This window comes from Hirundo rustica, chromosome 1 (assembly GCF_015227805.2).
Source record: "Hirundo rustica isolate bHirRus1 chromosome 1, bHirRus1.pri.v3, whole genome shotgun sequence".
Classification (NCBI taxonomy): domain Eukaryota; kingdom Metazoa; phylum Chordata; class Aves; order Passeriformes; family Hirundinidae; genus Hirundo; species Hirundo rustica.
The window spans coordinates 38,585,425-38,608,830 of NC_053450.1; the positions used below are offsets into that span (position 1 = coordinate 38,585,425).

Sequence of the window (23,406 nt, forward strand, 5' to 3'; positions counted from 1 at the left end):
TCTGAATGCTCTGCCACTTATCTTGGCCAAGATATAAACAAAGAAAAATCTCTTCAACCCCAAACAATGTAATGGTCATTATTTAAAGAAGCGGAAAATTGACTTTAATGTGGGTTGAAAAGGAGAAAGAAAATGTGTTAATACTATAGAGTAAGATTCATGGCTTTGAAGGGAAATGATGAAGTGTGGAAGTGTCTCCTTTTCCCCACAAAGTATCCAATTCATGCTACAAAGGATGCTCACAGGCAGCTTCCTCCAACACTACCCCCCAGGATCACCTACATGTCAAGAGACTACATATAATTTTAGCAGTCAGCTTTGTCCAGTTTTTTTTTCCAGTTTTCAAGAACACCATAACACAGCCAGACACAGCTGTGGGCTGCAGAAATAGGGCTGAATACCAGCAAAGCTGTAATTATGCACATGCAAGACTCCAAATAGTATTTGAAAAAATCCAAAGCATTGAGTACTCTACATAGATACATAAACTCAGGCCAGTTTTTATGTGTTTACTGCTTAATTTGGACCTACCTTTTTGAGAAAGAGGAGTCTAGCTGAGAGTGAACCTCCCTCTTGTAACCCAGAGCCTTTTGCTCTCGGCTTTCTCTCCTCCAGATCTCCTCCTGGATGATTTGTGCCCACTTACACTCAATGCGCACCATAACAAAGATACAATTATGTATAAGTAGTGCCCAAGAGAAATCTTCTAATAAAAATAAATCTTTGTTTAAAGCCATTTTATCCAGCATTTTTTTTTTTTTACCATACAAATGTAGCATATCTATGGGGAACAGAAAAAAACACCTCAATGACTGCATAAAGCACGTGTGGCCTGTATGACATGGCATTAGGATATTAAAAGATATATATATAAACATTCTATTCCTCCCTTTTCCATCTCTGATATTCTCCAGCTTGTGCTAGTTTTCAAGTATGTTTACACTGGAGACAGAAAGAGGTAGATGTACATACCTATACATGTGTACAATCATACCCAGGGTATACACAGCTATAAAAATGTTTGGATTGCAGAATTTATATATATAAATAACTTTCCTAGCGTTGCAAGGCCTGCTTGGCTTGCTGTTTGGAGACTGCTAGTAACAGAACCACAGAACAGCTGAGGCTGGAAGACACCTCTGGAGCCTTGCCTAGCTCAAGCCCTTGCTGACAGCACGGCCACCTAGAACAGATTGCCCAGGACCACATCTCAGTTGGGTACTGAAAATCTCCAAGGATGAAGATTTCACCACCTCTTGGGGCAACTTGTGTCAGCATTTAACCATCCTAAGAGTATAAAGGCATTTGCTTACATTTAAATGGAATTGCCTGTATTTCAGTTTGTGGCTGTCGTTTCCTGTCCTGTCATGGAAAACCACTGAGAAGACTCCATGTTCTTTATTTCCCCAGATCAGGTATTGATACACACTGAAAAATCCATCATTAATTTTAGTGAAAAGCAGGGGGAAAAAAATATAAGCTCTGTGTAGGATCCTAATGCTTCCAGGACTATTTTCCACAAAGCCAGAAGTAAGAGTAGTTATAAAAAAAAATCAGTGGTAACTCAACACCAGATGGATTCAGTATCTGTAATGTTTTCTAAGAACGGATGTGTTCTAAGAGTTAGTTATAGACATGCTTTTGTTGCAAATTTAGGCTTCAGATTTGCAAATTTACTTCATGCTGAAATAAAATGTGAAAATATAAGTTGTTTTGTAGTATAAGGAAGGAGAAAATTCTTGCAAAAATTCTCCCTTTAGGGGGTTCAAAATCAGAGTTGATAGTAAAAAAGCATCCCAGTTTTTCTACACATACCATCGTCCTCACCAAGTCACACTACAGATGAAGAACCCAAATCCTGTGTACTTTAGAACAGGATAGGAGCATAATCTGCCTGGGTGTGTTTCTGTGAGGATTTAATGAAGGCAGTCTGAAAAACCTCCTCCCAGTGGACAGCCTGTGGCAGGATCCTTTAAGCACCCAGGGCAGCAAATGTGCCAAGTGCCAACAAAAGAAGACGAGCAAAATAAATGTGACTTTAAGGCAGTTAAGTACCCACACATCTTGGAGCCCTGCAGGCACCAGTGAAGCTGTCAAAGTTCAGGTCAGTAATGTGCCACAACTGTCTAAGATACCTTCAAAGAGCAGGAGGAGCAGAAGCAGCTCCTTGGGTCAAGCTCTTACAGAAACACAGCTGGTGTGAGGTACCTGTATGAAGGCATGACAGAAAGGAGACCTATTTGCAGAAAGTGGTCAGCAAAGCTCATAAATCACTCGAGAAAGGCCTCATCTAGAGATGACAGCAAGATGAACAGAGATGCCTGCTTTCAGTAAAGAGGTAACTGGCTGGGAGAAAAAAAGCAGATATGTCAGACTTGAAAAGGTCAGGGGCATGATTTGTATTTGTCAGAATGAGCTTTCCAAGCAGGAATCAAGGACATCTTGCTCCAACAAATGAATACATAATAACTTAAAAATCAAGCATCTTTGGTAAGAGAACGTACATTGTTCACCTCTGTGCCATACTTCAGCACCTCTGCGTAAGTGATATTTTTGGTTAACTCCAGTCAGCAGCCACTTGCCCACTCCCTCAACCAGCAGGATCAGGGAGAGAATAGGAAGGGTAAAACTAGAAAATTCATGGGTTGAGATAAGTACAGTTAAATAGGGAAAAAACCCCAAGGAACTACTTTGTTGCTTCCCATGGGCAGGCAGGTGTTCGGCCATCTCCAGGAGAGCAGGGCCCCATCACACGGAACAGTGACATGGGAAGACAAACACCATCACTCCAAACATCCACCCTTCCTCCTTCTTCCCCCAGCTTTATACACTGAGCATGATGCCATCTGAGCTGGAATATCCCTTTCGTCAGCTGGGGTCACCTGTCCTGGCTGTGTCTCCTCCCACCCTCCCATGCACCCCCAGCCTCCTCACCAACATGGCAGCACAAAAAGCAGAGAAGGCCCTGGCTCTGTGTGAGCCCTGCTGAGCAATAACAAAAACATCTTATCAAGCATATTATCATCCCTGTGCTCAGCACAAATCCAAAACACAGCCCCATACCAGCCACTGGGAAGAAATTCAACTACCCCAGCTGAAACCAGCACAGATATCCACCTCCCAAAAAAGGGAGAGGTGGCTGCAAATAAGTCAAAGAGCCCAAGGTTGAATGACAGATAGAAGGATTGGAGAAAGTGAGGGAAAAAAAAGAGAGTAGATTTAAATGGGAAAATGGAGCAGACAAATTTAGAAAGGTGGTGGCAGCAAGGAAAGGAGAACTGTGGTAAAGAGAAACAAAGCGCACCAAAACACTGGAGGATAACGACATCATAATCAGAGGTCCTCTTCTGCTGCACCCTCCACAGTACCTGTGTTTCACAGAAAGTTTACAGCAATTGCACAGCCCCTGACAGACTTTACCCAGTTCCTGGCGAGCTAGGGGACAAAATAGCAACATCTGCACTCCACAGTATGGTAAAGAAAAATAGGGGACACCACGTGCCACAGAACCACAGATGACAGTAGGGCTGATGTAACAGTAATGGAAAAGGAAAGGATATAATTTATCACGTCCCTCACACATCTTCTGACTAGACTGCTGTTGTAATGTCACAGTAGAAATACAAAGCTGCACACTCATTTCCAGATGACTGCAATGCCCAAAATACCCAATGACAATTATGACATTGAGACAGGAGGAAATCATCCTTACCCTGGGAAGTTTGTACTGGAAGAGATTATGTGGACAGGAATAGGTACGCTGATCTTATATTTTTCACTCTCTGTAACGACATTTACAGTGATGGTTTATAATCCTAAGGCACACACTGTTCAGTCTACCTTGCGACTCCACAGTTTGTGGTCACATAAAAGATAAGTCATCTTTATTGTCTCCATTTCTCCCTTCCACTCTAACCTTTTTCTACCTAGATTATACAGGCAGGAAACATTTTGGCACAGACACTGTATCATGTTGTGCTTTTGTATTATAGGCAACACACCACATTGCATTAACACCTCTCCTTCAGTAACATTATATACAAAACCAGACCTTAAAAAAACCACTTATATCCATGGGCTCTAAAGGACCTTAAATAGATGAAAGAGGCAAATGTTCGCAAACTTGTGAAAATGTGCATACCGCTGCAAATCTATATATATTTCTCTCCAGTTAAATATCACTAATAACACGTTCAAGTCTTCTGACACATTGCATTGCATTGTTTCTATAGACTCCCTAAACAGGAAGTAGAATAACCTTTGGTTTAGTCTACAACCATCTTTCACAACATTAAGCTCTCTTAAAAGAAAAAAGCAAGAATTTAATATCTTTCCCTGCCATTAATTGAGGTTTTTGTATTACACACCTTCAGAAAGGTACGGATGATACAGTAAAATTATTCCACAATACCCGACAGCTAAGCAGCCAAATATATAGATGGCAATAGGATCATCAATGTATAAATATTGTCTCTGTTAATAAACCAACATACTACAGAAGCGTGCAACAGCTACACAACAGGGCACAAGTCCAAATAATATCTGTTATAGAACAGACAATTAATGTTTAAAAATTACATATATACAAAGTGAGGATCGGGGTTGGAAGCTGCAGGTGCTTCCTGAAAAGATGAAGCAAACATTTGTGTCTACAGGTGGCTGAAGCACATCTATAAAAGACAACATGAAATTAAGACAGCAATCTCATTACCAGGATTATGCAGACAATAGCATCCAGGATCACTATTTGCTGGCTGCATTATGCATTTAATCTATCAAGTCACACTTAATACTGCAGGTAATACATTTAAGAACAATTTGAATTAATCATAACAGGAGATTAAGTGTAAAAAAAATTAATATCCATTTTGCTTTTAATTCACCATACCATTGTGAGAACTGCAAAAAAGAGCCACTTTGACTTCCTGCTGTATAAAACACAACTCCACTCTTAACATTGCAAATGTCTGACACACAGCTGCCCAAAGCTAGACATATTTCATTCACCCAGTCTCTAAATCCACACAGTTAGTCCCCAGGGTAACTTGCGCCAGGCAAAGAGCCCTGCAGGAGGGGAAGGCAGGGCAGGGCAGACGTTCCCTGCCACCAGCTCTCCTCTGCCCAGTCCCAGGGCATGGGAGGACACACGTCCTTGAACTGGAGCAACAGCTGTCTGCATACAAGGAACATTTTGGACCCCATTAAACAGTGCTGCTGCATCAGTGTGGGAAGAGTGTCACAGCAATAAGGCCTTCCCAAGCTCATGCACACTGTGCTGAGCCTACAGAGGGAATCTCCACTGAGAGGGCTCATCCTGAACCTTCACAACAGCCAGCACAAAAGTCTTCAGATTTGAAGAATGAAATGACCTCCACTCAACAAACTACAGAAAACAGGCTATTGATTTCCTGTGAACTCTCAAAGTGTTATAATAAGCATTTATAGATGGGCTATTGAATGTCTCAACCATTTAAGCAGGCAGTCATTTCATCAGCAAAGTAATATCTGGAGTTGGTTCCAAAAACAGGAGAAAGGCAAAAAGGAGCTTTAGGGCACAATGTCACTTTTCTCATTCTAATATAGACCTTTATGCATATATCAGTGGCTGCTACTTGACTTAAACACTGTAAGGCATGTAAGTACAAATCCTGCAAAATAAACACCGTGGTAATACTTTAAATCCTCACGACTTTTCATGGAGTATCTCTTTCATTGCTCACAGGCTACAAAAAAAAAAAAAAAAGCATTAACCTTAAGTATCATCCTTCCCTTTAGACTTGGTAAGGGTTTAAGTAATGCAAAATTCACTTATATGCATAGCAGTAAAAGGACATAATATCTTAATAGGGAAGAGCTAGTGCAGCACTAGCTGTTTATTACAGCCACTCAGTTTACTGCATATATCCCATCTCCAGCCAGCAGCCAAATCTAGTGTTTCTAACATTACTCTTCCAAGAGTATTTCTATTGGATTATGATGAGAATACTGGTATGACATTGAAAGTGTTTTCTACACAAATATATCTTAGAGTTATGGTAAAGAATATGTATGTATTTACATATGTTTACATGCATCTATAAATTAAACACTTGAGATCTTGATTTTCACAACATACTTTTGTGCCTTTACCATGCATATGTATACACACACATACTTATTCCTGTTGGGAGGAAAAGAATAGTTTCCTTTTCACATAACAAAGGAATTGGAGATTTAACTACAGGGCAACATCAGAGATTAGAACAGTTCACAGAGGCACATAATAAACATGCTATGCATACATCTCCTAACAAAAGAGTAATCAAAAACTTTTACATCAAGAAACTCACTGACAAAGCTTGAATACAAAATCTCATTGATAATAATCTGAAGTGTGTTAAATTTCCTAGAGCAACACACTGGTTTTAGTTAAAATATGCTTTTGACAAGGATGTCAACTTTTTATAGAGTAATTCACACGAACTGTTGCTTCAATTTGTTTTCTTAGTTTACCCAGAAGAAAAGTGAGATTCTAACAAAATGAAGCAATAACAAAGTAGCATATTGCTTGCTGTTAAGCTATTACAAAGTTAAATTACAGTGTCACCAGTTCTAGTTTCAGTACTGTCAGGTTTTCTTGTGATGCTTGCATAGATCATCACAGCTCTTTCTGGAGGCAGACATCCACACCTGAGCTGCTGCTGGTGCATCATTCCAGTTCCAGTGGGTGGTGGTATTACCCGTATCCACCACCAAAAATTTGATAACTTTTACAGTGTTTTTCCAGACATACTTTATGTTGCTTACAAATAAGAACAACCTAATACACAGAGTAGAAAATATCAACCTCTCCTCTCTTAGAAACCCACTTGTCCGAATAGGGTAAACATGTGATTCAGCCGAGGATATTTACCTTCTACATTTCATTATTACTAACAGTGATTTCAGTTACTCCTTCATGGGATGCTGTTGCAAAGGTTATAAAAACATAGATAAATTACTTCATGTGAGCCCCTGTTAAAAAAGGCAGAAGGCATAAATCAGCTTAGAGCATCTTTAAAACACTTTTGGTCGGTAACTTGGGGAAGTGGGGGAATATGAAACAGCTCAAGAACAACATGCCTTCACATCCTGAGTCCTCCCTGTCTAGGCTTAACTGTCACAATGCAAAAATGCAATTTTCCAAGTCTGCCTAAAAGGACGCAACTTCAAAAACAGCTCCTGGAATACGGAAAAACAACTTGCTCTTGACTAAAATAGATACCAAGTTAACTGTTTTAGTCAACAGCAAAACTTCAAACTGTTATGTACCAGCTGTGATTAAACCTCCCAAATATTCTTCTGTTTGAATATACAGTCTCAAATAATAATGTGTCTTTGCTGTACCCACTGCCATAAAAAGTTGATAACTGAATAAATGCTCATATCTCAGGGTATCTACTCAGAAGGTAACACAGTTTCACATCACATACTTTAAAAGGGAACAACCTGAATTTTACTTTGGTTTATACAGCAGAAAAAAACCTCTTCAAGGATAAGTGCAGAGGGAAGAATGAAGACGAATACCAAAATAGCTCCTGTTCCTAACACCTTTCTGATCCTGGCTGAGACAATCTACTCGTACCTCGGACGCATGGTGGCAGCCAGCCAGCCAGATGACTGGTGACTTAATATACAAGTTCATGTGGGCTCTGGAGCCTGACACAGACAAGGGCATTAACTCTGAAGTCTCACCAGTCAGCTTTAATATTCAAAATTCATCAAATGAGTCATGACTACATTATGAGACTTTTTTTAATACTTTATGCTTGCTTTCTTTTGTTCTGAACAGCTTTCACTGTAGACTGTTCTCATTAAATATGCATGCTTTTTATAGGAAAAGTTGTGATCAATTGATGCGTAGGTCAAGTATAAAAGAAACTTAAACGAGTATGATGCTATGATAAATGCTGTAATAGTCCGAGAAACACAGATTAAAAGATTGGCATACATATATATATATATATATATATAGTTTCTTTCTACTGCTGAAGGCAGTTCTCACAATAAACAAGGCTTTGGGCCAAAATTCAGCCTTTGAGAACAATAAATACATATAAAATACATGTATGTGCAAGCAAGGGATATATTGAAATCTACCAGGCTGAATAGCTTCAGTTTCATTTTGAAAGCCACTTAAAATATATGCCAGTAGATGAAACAAAGAATCCACCCAAACATGAAGGCTCCAGCATCTTTGTTGAAAGAACAATAGCATAATACTCCTCATCCCTCTACCTTGTTGCAAGAGAACCATCAAGATAGTTATTGCTGTGATCATATTAAAGAATACTTCACAAAATTATTCTTTAAACTGATCAATATTTACAGATTTAGCTTCATATGCTAATAGTCACAGATGCTCTAATTCAATTGCTCGGCAGAAAACATTCCAATAAAAGAAATATTTCTATTAGCATAACAAAGGGCAACCAGTAAAATCACTCTCATGCACAGGCTCAAATTTTCAAATGAAAGCAATAATCTTGTATAAATACTCCCGATTTTTGAACTGAACCCACTCTAATGATATGTTTTGTAATCTGATGGCTCTCCCACCGGAGTATACGTGATATTAACGAAAGCAAGATCAAATTAAACAGATGACATGATTAACGGTATTCATTTCATGCATGACTGTTTTACCGGAGAGATAAAGACCTGAAAGTAATTACCACCAAGTAAAACTCCTTCACTGACCTCTCCGCTCCCAGCTAGCAGTCCTTAAGCACTGATGCTTTGCAACAAAGACCAGTGCCTTTCATCTGTGGGCTTTCTTTTACGCTACAAGCTGAGCACCTCTCCCCGCTGCATGCACGCAGTACCTCTGTATCTATGTCTGTAATGCAGCATAAAGATTACTGGGGAAACCTATCAAACCGGCAGGCAGCAACCCCGGCCGCCAATAAGCGGGAGGCACATGCAGAATCCAGCACATGCTCGCTGAGGCTCGCAGGCTGGCACCGCTGCTGAGCAGGCTGCTAATCTAATTATAGCCCTCGGCCGAGCACGGGGCTGCCGAGGCACGGCGCGGAAACGCAGCCCGGCAGATCACACCTTGCAGCCCACAGCATCAGCGTCTGGGACTGCTATTCCTCGGGGTGCGTCACAATAGAATTCCCGGGTTTTCTGTTGTTGTTGTCTTCCCGTGTGATTCACCCATGAGGGGGTCTGTCTCCATCTCCGAACACAAGGATCTTTTTAGGTGTGCCCTTTGTGAAGCTGACCACTTGTAGTGTGCTAGGTCTGTTTCAGGGAGACAATAAAACGAAGCTGTTTGTTCTGCCAGTAGGAACTCTTGTTTTCAATGTACACGTTGCCAGCTCCACACAGAGCAGATCTCAGGTTTTGTGCGTTACTGCACAGTCTACAACGTGGACCTCAGATCAGCGAGGCACCACACACATGCTTTCAGTGCACAGCAGCCCTACAGAAGTCAACAGGACCCCCTCTGTCCTTTACATTTACCCGTGGGTGGACACCCACATGATCAGAGGGCTTCTGTGTACATTGGCACATAAAGTCCTAACGAAGCTTTCACTAGGGTGCAAACGGCAAGGAAATTTTTGCCATCATGCAAAAAAACTTAAGTCGTTTGTAAAATACTTCTCACGCGCAAAGACTACTTAGATGTATGGGGAGCTAACACAACTATGCTTATTTTATAAATAAGTCCACAAAACAAAGGAATGGTATGATCCAAGAGAACTTTGTGTTATTTGAAAGATGCTGGGAGCTTCTACAACATTGGGTAAATGATCATGAAACAAAGATACAGACGCTTGTTTAGTCTTCCTTGGTAGGTTTAGTCTTCCTTGAATAAATCCTCACTCTGTTTAGCATAAACAAAAAAACACTCTTCAGATGTTTCCTGTTCCTACACGGTTCATATAATCACCTAAGGTCCACAATGATCCAAAGGTTTTCAAACGTCAGTGACAAGATGGAAATACAAAGCCTGACTATCAGAAAAACCAGTTGTGGTGCCAGCTCTCTCTTGCGAGATACAGTACATTTTTCAAGACTGATATTACAAAAATATCATAATGCTACAGCATTATGCACATACAAACTACAATGCATTTTTAAGATGTTTCACCAAGTTACACATAAACCATATCCATAAACATTACACTAGCAAGATCTTGAACCCCACTGCAATAATGAATTCCACTGTGCCCACACTGGCATTTTTCCTAATTCTTTACTCTTATCACCAGTACCATACATTATCATGCACAGTCCAAGAGCATGATATTAAAGGCTGTCTATAAACACTTCCTAGCTATTGTACTTACTTCAGCACAAAAATTATATTTAGTACTATATAAAATTTTACCAATGGAACAAGATCTCAATGTGGTAACAGTGCAAGACCGTATTTATTGGCAATATGTAAAGAGCTATGTCACAGCTTTCCTAATCTGCCACTGAAAATTGCTCATGAAGAGTTGCTCTGTGCTAGAAGTAGACTTCACCGCTGAAAGAATAATATTCTCAAAGTTATATGTGGCTAGAAATAAAAATGAAAAGCAGGAATAGTGACATTTTCTTCCTTGATTCAATGGTCATTCAACATTAAGTTTTCTGTTTCAAAAAAGAAGGCTGTTTCATTAAGTCTTTCTTTTTAGATTATATCATCTAAGAAGCTCATCAATTTTTATAAAATATGCTTCTTTAAAATAATTTGGAATATTCCAAGTTTCTCAGCCACACTGCTTGAAACCAGAAAACTATGTATTTAATGAAGAAAGACAGGAGAGGCAGTTATATGGGGGTTAAAAACTTAATTGGTAGAGCTCAAGATGCACAACTTGAAAAAGATGCACAATGATTTGATGACCAGATCCAAAATGTTGTTTTCCTAACAACATTTTGTTAAAGGTAGCAGCAGCAGAGTAAGACCAACAAAGTCTTTACCCTAGCCCTCTGATAATTGGGAATGCTCACATTTGCTAAGCAAAAGAAAAGATGCACAAACACACACACCGAAAAAACAAAGAGACTCAAATCATTCTTCTAATCTAATCTCCGTTCACAAACCACCAAGGCACGCATAACACTTGAAAAAATGACCAAAAAAACTGAAACAGGAATTAAGCAGGCTTCAGCTGCTATGGGACTCTCAGTTTTAACTCCCTCCCATGCTAAGCTGACATGTGTGTCCCCCCTCTGCCCAGCAGCTCCCCAAGCCCTCGCTGCTTCACCCTGTTCAGCTCCAGCACGGCTCCCCAGCAGCCAGCCTCTTCCTCCTCCCACAGAGCTGCTGGCTCCAAGGGCACATTCACCCACAGCCCCAGCAAGGGCTGCCCTGGCAGCACGCCTTCCACATACCATCACAGCAGGGTGTTTATTCCAGGAGTTGCTTTCTATTTTAAAACATCATGGTAGCAGCTGTAGTTGAAGGACCCACAACCAGCTGCAAAAGTGCATTTCATGAAACACCTATTTGTCACTGCAACAGAATCAATTCTCACTAAACCTCTGTGCTTAGCTCTGCAGAGCAGCCGGAAGAGCGCCAATGTGTATGTCAATTTTTACGCTCACTTTTAACCATCCTGATATGCTGGGTCAGGAAGGCATGGGGAACAGCACTATGGGGCTAACATTTAGAGTCGGTGGTCACTCACAAGAACACACATTTGGCAATGGCAGATGTCTAAAACTCCAACTGAGGAGGGTGCAGAGTTTCACCAACCTGTCCTGCCACCCATGGTGATGGCACACGGGCACCTGGACCATGCACTGGACCTGTGACAGGATAGAGCCATCTATAGATGTGCCAGCAAGAGAAGCCAAGAGAGGTTTCATAAGGACACAGTCACAAGAGGCTCATCGAATCCCAGAAAACACAGGTTTCATGAGGACAGTCACAAGAGACTCTAGCAAGTCTCTGTTGGAAATGAACAAATTGTGAAAGGTACACAAGTTGGCCAATATTCGGCAGACTTTCATCGAAAGCAAAAGCCTGTCCCTGGCACAAGTTACCCGCCTGTGCTAAGCTTCAAGTTCCTGCTCCTCCGCATGGAAACAGAAGGTCTCTACAACATTTTTAGCAATTATAAGCAAGCTAGGCTTTCTCTAGCTCAGCTCTTTGACAGAAGAATTTCAATTAAAATTTTCCAAAACCATATGGTCCGAGGCAGATGTCCATCACAGAGGGGAGGAGGGGGGAAAACCTATGAGGATATGATAAATTCATCATGTGACACTAAAGGCAGCTTCCTACAGTGAAAACTGTTGAGCTAGCACATTAATAAATTTTACACTTCATTTAGGCATATCTAAGTGAATTAACAGATTACTCTTTTGGGAACAAATAACTTTTTACTATATTATTAACACTTGTGTAAATACTTCCATATCCAGTTGTTTTAATACCAGAAATCTTAATTTCTGATGTCTTTTGCAACTAAGCAGGTTTTACTCTGGACGCCGCTCAACTCTCGGCTTAAAAATGTATCAAATATTGCTTGCAAACTGCTACCTCAGTTACTTAATTAGATTTTGCAAAGTATAGTAAGCATATGGAATGAAAATGAGTAGAGCAAAATGTATGGTGGATCAACATGCGGCATTTCTAAAGGCAATAGTGTGTATATTTCCAAGCTGTAGCCTTGAGAGGTTGAACTAAACCAATTACTCTAATGAATATTTTACTTGGCTTGATGCATTCATTAGACTTTTAGAAGTAAGTTAAACCATCCCATGGTTATGTTTATATAACAACAAAAACTTGGGATTTTAGATGGTACTTCTGACATTCACACAATTTAAAAGATAAGGGGACAATTTTCTCTTCCACTAATTTTTCTACATTCCAGTTTTCCTTCCCAAATAAATTTATCTAGCGTTATTCTCTTTTTCTTTTGAAAACTGCCTTTGATTTCACAATGGCTATTTGCTGAGCTCTTTCCTTTCCTAGCAAGTATATGGGAATTCTGCTAATTGGTGCCAAACTCATCACTAGGCCTATTATCATTTATGGAGGAAAATAAAACATAGGCCTAGTGTTTGCTATATAAACCTTTCTCTGGAAGTCACAAATGCCTTGAGGCTGGCACTCAGCATGAGCAAACTTATTTTCATTTTGTGACATTTTGAGACATTTCTTGGATTGCCCCAGTTTTGATTGGTAAGCGTGCAGTTATCTGTCCACATGTGTGCATTTGTCAATACTCTCGATCATGTTTTTAAGCTGGACAGATAACATGTAACTTCAAGCTTTTTCTTTTTCAAATATGTTCATTATATACATAAAAGCCCCAGACAGAACTCCACTGTAAGCTTAATAACAGGCAGAGATGTCTCAATATTACTGCCAGAGACTCATTGCATGAAGGCACTAACATTGATCCCTATAGACTATTTTTTTATAGCATTCTTACTCACTTTTATCTCAGAATCATAGAAAAACCAAACAAAATAAAACCCCCACACTCACATTACCATCCCTCACCTCCATAGACCTCCACACCAGCAGTATCTTCACTGCAGACCTGACTGAAATGATGACACCAGTCCATCACTGCCACCTTGGAGGGCCAGGGAAGGAGCAGTTCAGCTGTCAGTCAGATGTGCTTCAGCCTACTGCTGATGGATGTGGCATAAAAGCACCTCAAGCGAAGCCTGCAAGAGGTTTACTATGCTGAGCACTTGCACTACGAACACAAAACCAAATGTGGAATAACACAGTATTATTCTATTCTTAAGAACAGAGAAATCCCAAACAAAAGGTCATATAAAAGACTTCACATCATCCTGAAACATGCCTCCCTTCACACACCACTCAACACATCTCCATACCAACCTCAACTTTCCATTCCTCCTCAAGTTCCACCCTTTTTCCCTTATACCATGTTTAGGCAGTCACCTCAAACTACACAAATATGCTCTGTGCACTCTTGTATTTCCACCTTACTTGTTTTTCCCTCCACTTCCTTTCCTCACAGCTACCAGCAGGGACACAGTACGAACACAGTATGAACTGTCCATTTCAAAAGGCCAAACACCTGTCAGCACAACCAAGGGCTTCTCAAAACCAAAACACGTGTGCCTTGCAGTCACCATTTCACAGCCTCTGGCTGACCAGCTAGATGGCCACAAAAGTTGGTGAACCACAGAAAGGGACCATACTGTTTACAGTAAGTACAGAAATAGCTTTAAACAGTTCATCCAGAACATGGGTCCCATATAATGCATGACTGACTCACACAGACCAACAATCATGACCCTAGTGAGTCAAAGATTGGAAAAAATGTATTATAGAAAAAACAGCCTCTGCATCTAAACGTTAAAGTGAGAAAGACATATTTGCAGACCAGAACAAACAGGTTAAAAAAAACCCCAACCCCCCTCCCCAAATAAACAAAAAACCCAACCCAAAACAAAAACAAACAACCCCTTCCCCCCAATTGATGTAAGATGTTGAAGTCCTAACACCAGGTATAATAGTAGCAAAAGTTAACTGCTTAAAAACAAGAACATGGGAGGTTAGAACTACACTGGAACAAGCCACACAAGGGGTTCATAAGTGGAGACACATTTTTGAAGTGGCTTGTGGAAAATAGGGACCCTGAGAGCATCACTTTAGCCAGAAAGCTGGTAGACAAGTACTGATTTCCCTAGTGGAAGAGCAGGAAGAAAGAGCTTGCAATATAGTAAGTAAACTTCCAGTACCTCCACATTATTAATCTTCATCACCCCTGCTGACATTTTCTTCTTCTCTATTTAGTAGCATGTTCACTATGATCACCTTGCTGAAATGGGTGACACAAACTGATGCTGAATATATCCAGCTGAGATAAGACTGGCCTGGGAAAATTTTAAATACCAGCCTCCCATTAGAGGACAGGTGTAATTTTTCAAAAATGCTATGCTGCAAAGAGTGCAAAGGCTGAAAGATGAAGTACAGCATTCCTCCCTTTGAAGAAAAAGCTCTGTCAGACCTGCTTGCTTCTGTAATTAAGAATGTTATTTCCAATTCTGAGTAGAAAGAGCAGCTCCAAGGTTTTCTTTGATCTTCTGTGATGACAATGAAGACCCGTCAGGCTCTCGAAACCCCATTGTTTTTTTATTCTTCAAAGACTATTTTTCACTCTTACATCTCTCTATGCGAGAAGGTGTTTATGTTGAGCTGCAAGATGCAACTAGAAAGCAAGTCAAGGTGCAAATGTTGGAACATGAAGTGGTTCTTTGCAGACGCTAATGCATACAGGTACTTGCACAAAACTCTTCTTGCTGCCAGGCAACTCTCTGGGAGCTCAGAGATTGCAAACCTTTGAGACTTCAAGTCTCCAGTCCACACCCATAATTCAGGGTTTCAGAGCAACTCTACGATCTTATTACTTTACACCAGAATTGAAGATATTTAGCACAATGAATCCCAGAAGAAAACTATGCAATGGCTTTGGTTACCACAGAAATCAAGGCTAATGAGCTTGAAGACAGCCTATTAAACGTCAAGTCCTTTTAGCCAAAAGTAAAATAAATTTAGATTTTAATCTTAGAAAGATTATAATTAAATTTCTAGAAATTATGTCCATATAAAACCAGCAACCACGACTCGCCATACTGGAACCCAGTCTCACGGTCTTCTTACAAGAAGCCAGAAACAATTTACTGGCACAGATGAAAAGCCTCCCTAGGAAGAGAGATTTAATTATTTAATAGAGCAAGCCAAAAGCTCTTTTATGCAAGTCATCAGGACTCTTATTCCATATAATGTTCCTGAAGAAGAGTATACTTTTATCTTGGGCAGCTTGTACACCTAGCAAGTTAAATTTTGCTGAGCTGATAAGATCCCCTTACACTTCTTCCAAGAACTGCTCGATGCTTTTGTCCAATTCTCTAATGCAAAATGAGCAAACAAGTCATATAAGAAGGGCTATAAAAACTCAGCATAAATGGAGACAAATAAGTGGCCATTCCTAAAGACGAGTGGCTCCCATCCCTGCCTTTCCAACCTTTTATGAACACTTGAGCAGACACTCCCCTACCTGCATAGTGCTCCAACTAAGGTGAAAGGGAAAGTGATGATCCTACCAAAACTAGCATGAGAGCTAAGAAGTGCTCTGACAAACACAGGAAATGTGCACTGGGGGAATTCTGCCACATTCTGGGGACAAACTACTTACTGTTCTACCTTCTCAAACTTTCTCGGGCAAACCAGCCGGCATTTTCTTCATCTTCCTTTCCTAGTCCTGGGAGGAACAAAAAGGTGCCCAATTTCCCAGAAGCACAGGTCTGCATGGCACAGTAGCTTCACATAAGTCACCACCTGTAATACCACTGGTGTATTTTCTCAGGTGGCTATTCTTATGAAGTGCCCAAACCGGATGGAATCTTTCAGACCTTTGTCCCAGATGCAACTCCACTGCGCTTCCAGAACAAGTTTCTAAAAGCACAAGCATTAGAATTTTCAGCTTTAAATTAAGCAAATTGCAAATACATAACAACCTTCATCTCAGGCACTGTAATTTAACACTCCTTCCACACACATCATGTTACTGGGAATTTATTATTTTGTCAGGAATTTATACCAACATAAGATTAGGAAAAATCAGGGTAATGGTTACAGGCTTGAACCTAGTCTTCACTGTAAACTCACATACAGTTTGTGAGCACCAACATAACTCAGCTTTTCTAATAATGTACCCAGTGAAGCTTAGAGCATTTTTAAGACCATTGATAACCCATTGCATCAAGTGGATGACTCTCAGCAGTGAGTCCTCAAGTCCTAAACACATCAGAGGTAGAAGAAAAATCAGTAATCCCATACTAGCAGAACAGGAACCCTTTTTGTCCCTACAGAAAGTAGGCACAAACAGGGGAAGAAAAGGTCAAAAGGTGAGCACTCAAGACTAAGTGAAGTCAGAATTGGACCTTTTAGTCAGTCTCAAACATTTATCTCCTACATGTTCTACAACAATGCAATCTTTACTGACGTGAGCCAAGAAAGTCTCTTCTTGATGTCTGCCTTAATCAGGATTTATTGTGGAAGCTGCTCCAAAAGTAATCCTCAAATAAAACAGACACTGATATTTTCAAAGCAAATTCCAGTAGTTTGTAGTCAAAACATAAGCAGCATAACCACAGTAAAAGGGCTGCTAGAAAAATGAAACATTAGCAAGTTTCAGAGTTGCCTAAGTGTTTAATACAGACTTCACTGTATGCATTATTTGTATTCTATAACGGAAACTGCATAACTATGAAAAATGGTGTAACTTGAAAAATGTCAATTTCTATACTCAGTTGGACTGCTGCTGGCAATCCCACCATATTCCACCATGCACTGGATGAATAGTGGGATATTCTATTACTAGCATGAATATTCCTATTTGGAAGGATTGAGTGGAAGCAATGTGAATAACCCCGCACAGTACTGAGTTTTCATGCTGATCAGTTCATGCTGATAGACTGCAGCATGTGCATGGCTAACTTGCAAAAATCTGATCATTTATCTCACTTACAGCATTCAAGCTGCTCAGAGTACACACAGCTTCCCCATTTATATAATTCCGTATCAGTTTCATTTAAAACAAACTGAAACAGCTTTGACATATTGATGCTGGGAAGAATTTAGAAGGCTCATTTTCTCTTTGGGTACTCCAGATATAATAAACTTTTGTGGTAAACTAGGACACTACATCAGGTAAAAGTAGCTTCTACTATTGTTTTGCATCACATCAATAAAATGAGACCAAAACACAACAAAAGTAGATGAATGATTTCTTTTTAAAAATTCTACACTCCATGTTAGAGAAAAGAACTATTTCAGAAGTCTGTATTCATTCAGAATTTGGGATTTAAAACAACTTTCACAGACCAAAGAGTACATAAAGGAAAAGTCTGAAAATTATCTGTCATGTTTTACAGTATTCATATTATATTTTTGGGTCTCTGCATACTTGTTATTTCAATTCCCAAAACTAGTGGAAGAAAAAAATTGCAGTAAAACCAGAGATTCCTTAAAGTCTTTACCAATTATATCATATATTAGAACATCTTGTGTCGCCCAACCCATGACACTCCTCCAGCTTTACTGCAGCTGTGTCTGAGTTAATGTTTGGCAGAACTTACCTGTAACTTCTTCAAGTAAATAAATGTAAGTAAATAAAAATACAAAACTAACTAACTGGGGATAAGTGACCTGGCCTGGACATTAGAAAAATGTAGAAGCTGCTGGTGGTGAAGGAGATGCATGTCTGCACTTGAGAAGTTCACTGTGTCAGAAAAAGCCTAAACACAACAAAACCAAAGGAAATCAAAAAAGCATGTGTCAAAGAAAAAGGCAACAGAAATACACATAAAAGGTATTAAAAGGCAGAGAACTCCAGAAAACAAGGGATGCCTCCCAGGTGGCAATATATCTTCGCTCACCTCATCAACTTGCAAAGCCTGCTGCAGGCAGATCTACACAACTTGCGAGGAAAACAGTAGAGTTGTCATTATTGTATAGATTATTTGCATCTCACTATTGCAAATCTCAGGGGAACTTACCAATAACTACTTTGAAAACAAAATTATCCAGGCAAGATCCTTCCTAGCAGCAACACAAGCAGCAGCTCATATTGCCAACTGCATTTCTTGTAGTGTAGACATAACTTATTTTACAGACAGACAGATTTAATTTACATAGTCTTCAAGGCTGTCAGATGGAAGAAGACAATTGATTTCTTGTCTGAACCCCTGCAATTCAGCACTTTGATAGAATTAGCTAGAAGGGCTGAACCCCCTACCATGGTTGAATACCACTCTCTGTAGCACACAGCAATCCCTCAGTGGAGGAGGAATGTAGCTAAGGACAGGGTCATGCCTTGACAAAGACCAACCACCAAACTGAAGGCACCACTGCAGGTAGCAGAGAGAAGACATCTCTTCATAAAAATAGTATCAGCTCCAACTGAAAAGTGCAGCCTGTTAGCACGTAGGGTCATGCTATGTCTGAAGGTGCTGTGAAAGGAGACTGAGAATTTATCCTCCATATATCTTGACCACCCCAAGAGAAGGCCTGCAGAGGCTGTATTCATGAGAACACTTGGGAACACTTCCCACATTGTTTTGGGTTTTCGTTTTTCTAAACATTAATTAAACTCACTGTAGTCTACCACTGTGGAAACGAAGATAGAAACGAGGATAAGATGATAGAACAAAGCTAAAGATAGGTATAGTTACCTGATGCTTTAGATAACCGGTGAGTCATTTGAGTACTTGCACTAGAATTAAAGCAGTCAAAAATTAAAGGCTGCTGTCCTGCAATCTAAAAAAGAATGAAAGACTACACTGTATACGTATCCAGGCTACATCTCACAGAGCCCTTCTGCCCCACCCCTCCTTGCCATGATTACTTGTATTTTCTGTTACAAGATAAATCAATTTCATTCTTTATACAAAGTTCTTTAATACAAGGAGTACCATTAATTTGAAGAGACTCAAAATATTAAGCTAACAAGATGTGGAGCAATCATCATTTAGGACACCTTCTCCTACTTCCCTTAACACTGATATTTAAAATGTTGACTGTGACTTAAATAGGTGAGTACAGTAATTTGGTATAATCAAAAGCAATTGTCCAAGGAAATGTGATCTAATACTTGTAATTTAAAATTATCTTTCAATCTATTCTAGAGAATAAAGAAAACAGGGACATCATTCAGGTGAGTCAACATTTTCATTACAGGCTGCCTATTGCAGTGAAAAAAGTGAATGAGCATTGCAAAAGACGTTCCTGTAGAAATGAGTTATTAAGATGCAACTTGAAACAGTCACAAAATAAGCTTTGTTTATATAGATTAATTTCTTTGAACCTGTTCTTGTTAGTAGAACACAGAAAGAGAAGAGAGATGACAAACAGAAAGCTCTACACAAGACAAAACCCTACAGGAATAATCCACAGGTAACAGAATACTTCATTTAGAACTGATGCAACTATAGCAAGCTTGGAAATAGGACTGATTACACTTTAATGCCAAACAGTTCCAGATAAAGACAATTTAAATCACATTGAAATTACTGGTTTTTGGCTGAGGACGTGTATCTCGGCCTTTCTTTATTTGAGCAGTTCACTCTGGAGTGCTTCTGAGCAAATATTGTTTATATGACACAGGAGAAAACACTTCACTCCTTTGAAAGCTTAGAGCACCTAACCTAGTATAAATTGAAATTGTGGCTGTGACAGGCAGCAGCAATAAAAGAGACATAGCAATATTACTTTTTAACTTTTTTGTTGTTGTTGTTAAACAGTATCAAACAGATCTATGCAAAAACATGTTTCTTTCTGAAAAATACAGATCAGAAAACTAGTTTGAAGACATCAACACATATAAATCAGAGAAGGTTGACTTAGCTTCCAAATTGTGCATTTATCTAGCATATGTATTTATACTTAAGTCCATTAAGAAGTCTCTTAATAAGAAACTTGCTAATTGTTGGGAGTAACAAGCTCTTCTCATTACATTGTGCCATTGTAGGAGGATTCAGAGACAATGGTGGAAAAATAGAATGAGCCGCAAAAGAGTTCACAGAGAATTTATTTTCTGTTCTTTGTACTCTTCGGACTTCAAGAGATCACAGAGCCTATTACCAGTTCCTCTGGAAAAAAAATGAATGGGGATTCTTTTCATTCAACACACCTTCTACAAAACAGGCCTAGGTGGAAACATTTAATTTTATTGCAGAGCAGGTAATTCTGGATCATCCATTATCACCACCATGACATTAGCTGCCCTTATGGAAGGAGAAGAGCTATCTTGAAAAGCTGCATTTGCTGCCACGAGGCAGCTTCTGGTAAGCTGGGAGAAAAATCCAGAACCGGCAATGACAGTGGTAAAATTCCAGGACTGAGGTGCTCCACTGGAAGTTCACTTAAGGCTCACTACCTTGCAGATAACAGAGCTGCTTCCTCCACAAAGGAGAGGCGCAGTTTTTGGTGCAGAAAATATGCAGCCACTGCCTTCTGAACAGCCCAGTGCCCCATATCACTACTGGTCAGCGCTAACCAGGGTTCTGTGAAAAATCCACAGTGGGCACTCAGTGCTCGAGATCAACAGTCAGTTGATTAATTTGATGTGCTGGCCACATTTGGTACATCAAGTCCCTTATGCAACCATATCTAGGGGATGCAACAGGAGGGTTATCCTACTCAGTGCCTCAATTGTGTAAGCTTTCTAACTTGGACAGGGCCCCAAAAACCTTTTTGGTAAATGAAAATTAAATTCACCACAAGAGTTAAATTTCTTTAAAATAGAGGGAAGATACAGTGTAACTAGAACAAAGAAAACAACCTCTCTCATATACTACATGGTTTTGGAATATCCTTCTCCATAAACTTAAGCTTAATCTCCCTTACAAAAATTTTACAAAGGCCAGAATTTGGTTGTTTTTAGGTTTTATGTCTCTTTTAGGAAAGTAGTAAGATCACATAGCTAGTATTTTGACAGTGTACATCTGGTTATTAAGACAGCTGAAAATGCCATTATCTCTGAACATGTATCCACCAAAGAAACAGCAAGAACACATAGTCTGTTTAGTTATCAGGGGTGAGGGTGGAAGATTGAGCATCTCCTAGGAGAGTAACTTTACAGTTGTTACAGCCTAAAGAAAAGCTTCCAGAGGAACAAAGCTTGCAACTCATAACCAAGTCACTTCTGCATATCAACACTGACTAGCAGCTGGGATCTTATCAAACTGGTGATTGTTGCTTTTGGGTTGTTGTGTTGTTTTTTTTGGGTTTTTTTGTTTGCTTGTTTGTTTGTAAGCATTTAACAATAAAAAATAATCAGAAGAAAAGGTAGAGGCAATCCATATACCTCTGCCCTTCAAGTAATCTCCTCTTGAGAAACCAACAGCAGAATTTCTGGTTGACATGAGACGATGCAAAAGCCACACACCTCCTTTAGGTATCTGTGTGGTTTCCAGCAGCAACTGCCCAGAACCACCTGGGAGACACAAGGAACAGGGACCACAGGGGTTGTGACAATGAGTACTTCACTGGACATTCTACTGCAGTGTAAATGCCACTGTTCTCCTCTGAGCAGCCAAACAAAACATTGACTCTGACACTCATAAATGTGCTCAAAGATTCTCCTTCCTATCAACATTTTCTTCACTGTATGGGCTTGGAGAAGAATACCATAAGGTGAGACCTGACTGCTTTTTATCTTGATGAATACTCACCTTCCTTCTACTAGGTCAGAACTTCAATATTAAATGATGGAAAAAGCTAAATCCATGAGGGGATCCTCCTTGCAGTTTGGGATACCTTAAGGTTTGAAGGCCACGTACAATGCAGACAAAACATTGCTAAAAAACTCAACTTATTTATATTTCTGCAGCTGATGACCTTCATATGACTAATTCTCTGACAAAAAGCAAAATGCTGAATAACAGAACTCCAGCAAGGACCAAATAAAGCCCAGAAATAACTCAAGAAGTAGCAAGAAATGGTGATTTGCTGTTAACAAAGGTATGTGTAAACTGACATCTAAGACTTAAGAAGGGCAGTTCCCTGGGTATGACTTCATAGTAAAGAGATTTTTTTTGTAGTTTTTTTGAGTGCAACTGTATATAGCTATACATAGAGGCGGTCATCCACTGACTTCTGGGTATCACAGCAAGCTTTGTGATCCTCTTTTTCCCACATCAGCTTCAGATATGGTTCACCAAAGTCACAGAAATATGACTGGGTTTGGAATTCCCTGAGAAGTGTGAAATGAACTGACACCAAACAAACAAACAAAAACAACAAAAAAGATCACTCTAGTGGTGGAAGAACGATTCATCTTGAAGATCTTGTTCCCTTTCCTCTTGTCTCCTCTGTCTCTTGCAACTTTACACTTCTTCACATGTTGGCCCAGCAACTCTTGCTGAGACCAACAATTTTGGGCGATTCCTTAACTGCCAGAGTCTCTGACTTCACTGCTTCTTTCAGAAGCACCCTGCAGACCTTCAAAGAAACAGCTTAGTGGGCCATATCTCTCTCCACTGCTTTCCATCCACATGCTAGGCTCTCCATCACGACTTTTGCCACTCCACCACCGTGTCTGCAATGATTCCTTCCGGGCAAGCTTTGTGGTCCCTCCTTCATTTCTGTGAATATCAGTGACCCTTTGCCTCCCTACCTCCCCTATGCCTGTTACTCCTTCCCCAAGACTTCCTACATACACCAACCCACCTGCCCCAGCCTCTCACTAACACAAATCTCTTCACTAAGCAGCTTCCAAACATGGCTCAGCAACTTCAGTCTCACCACCAGCCACCTTTCTACCTCCACAGAGCCTCATTTTTCTAGACAGTGGCGGTGCATATACTTAATCTCTAAACTCTGCTATTCTAATTCTTATGAACTAGAGTAGCAGAAATGGAAGGAGTAGTAGCAGCATAAAGTGC

The 23,406-nt window shown here is 39.9% G+C and overlaps 1 protein-coding gene across 7 annotated transcripts in view; it reads right to left on the reverse strand.

Annotated features, from left to right (window-relative positions):
* The window catches only part of FAM110B (family with sequence similarity 110 member B), a 112,625-nt gene that overhangs the window by 51,914 nt on the left and 37,305 nt on the right, over positions 1-23,406 (reverse strand). The window contains exon 3 of one of the 7 annotated variants that reach the window (XM_058422613.1): positions 3,713-3,782. The exons of 4 other annotated variants lie outside the window; for them this stretch is intronic. The gene's annotated coding sequence lies outside the window, so the exon portion shown is untranslated. Of the gene's footprint in view, positions 1-3,712; positions 3,783-8,693; positions 8,924-23,406 lie in introns of those variants that run through there. 2 more of the 7 variants (XM_040076553.2, XM_040076569.1) reach the window with 2 other exon arrangements.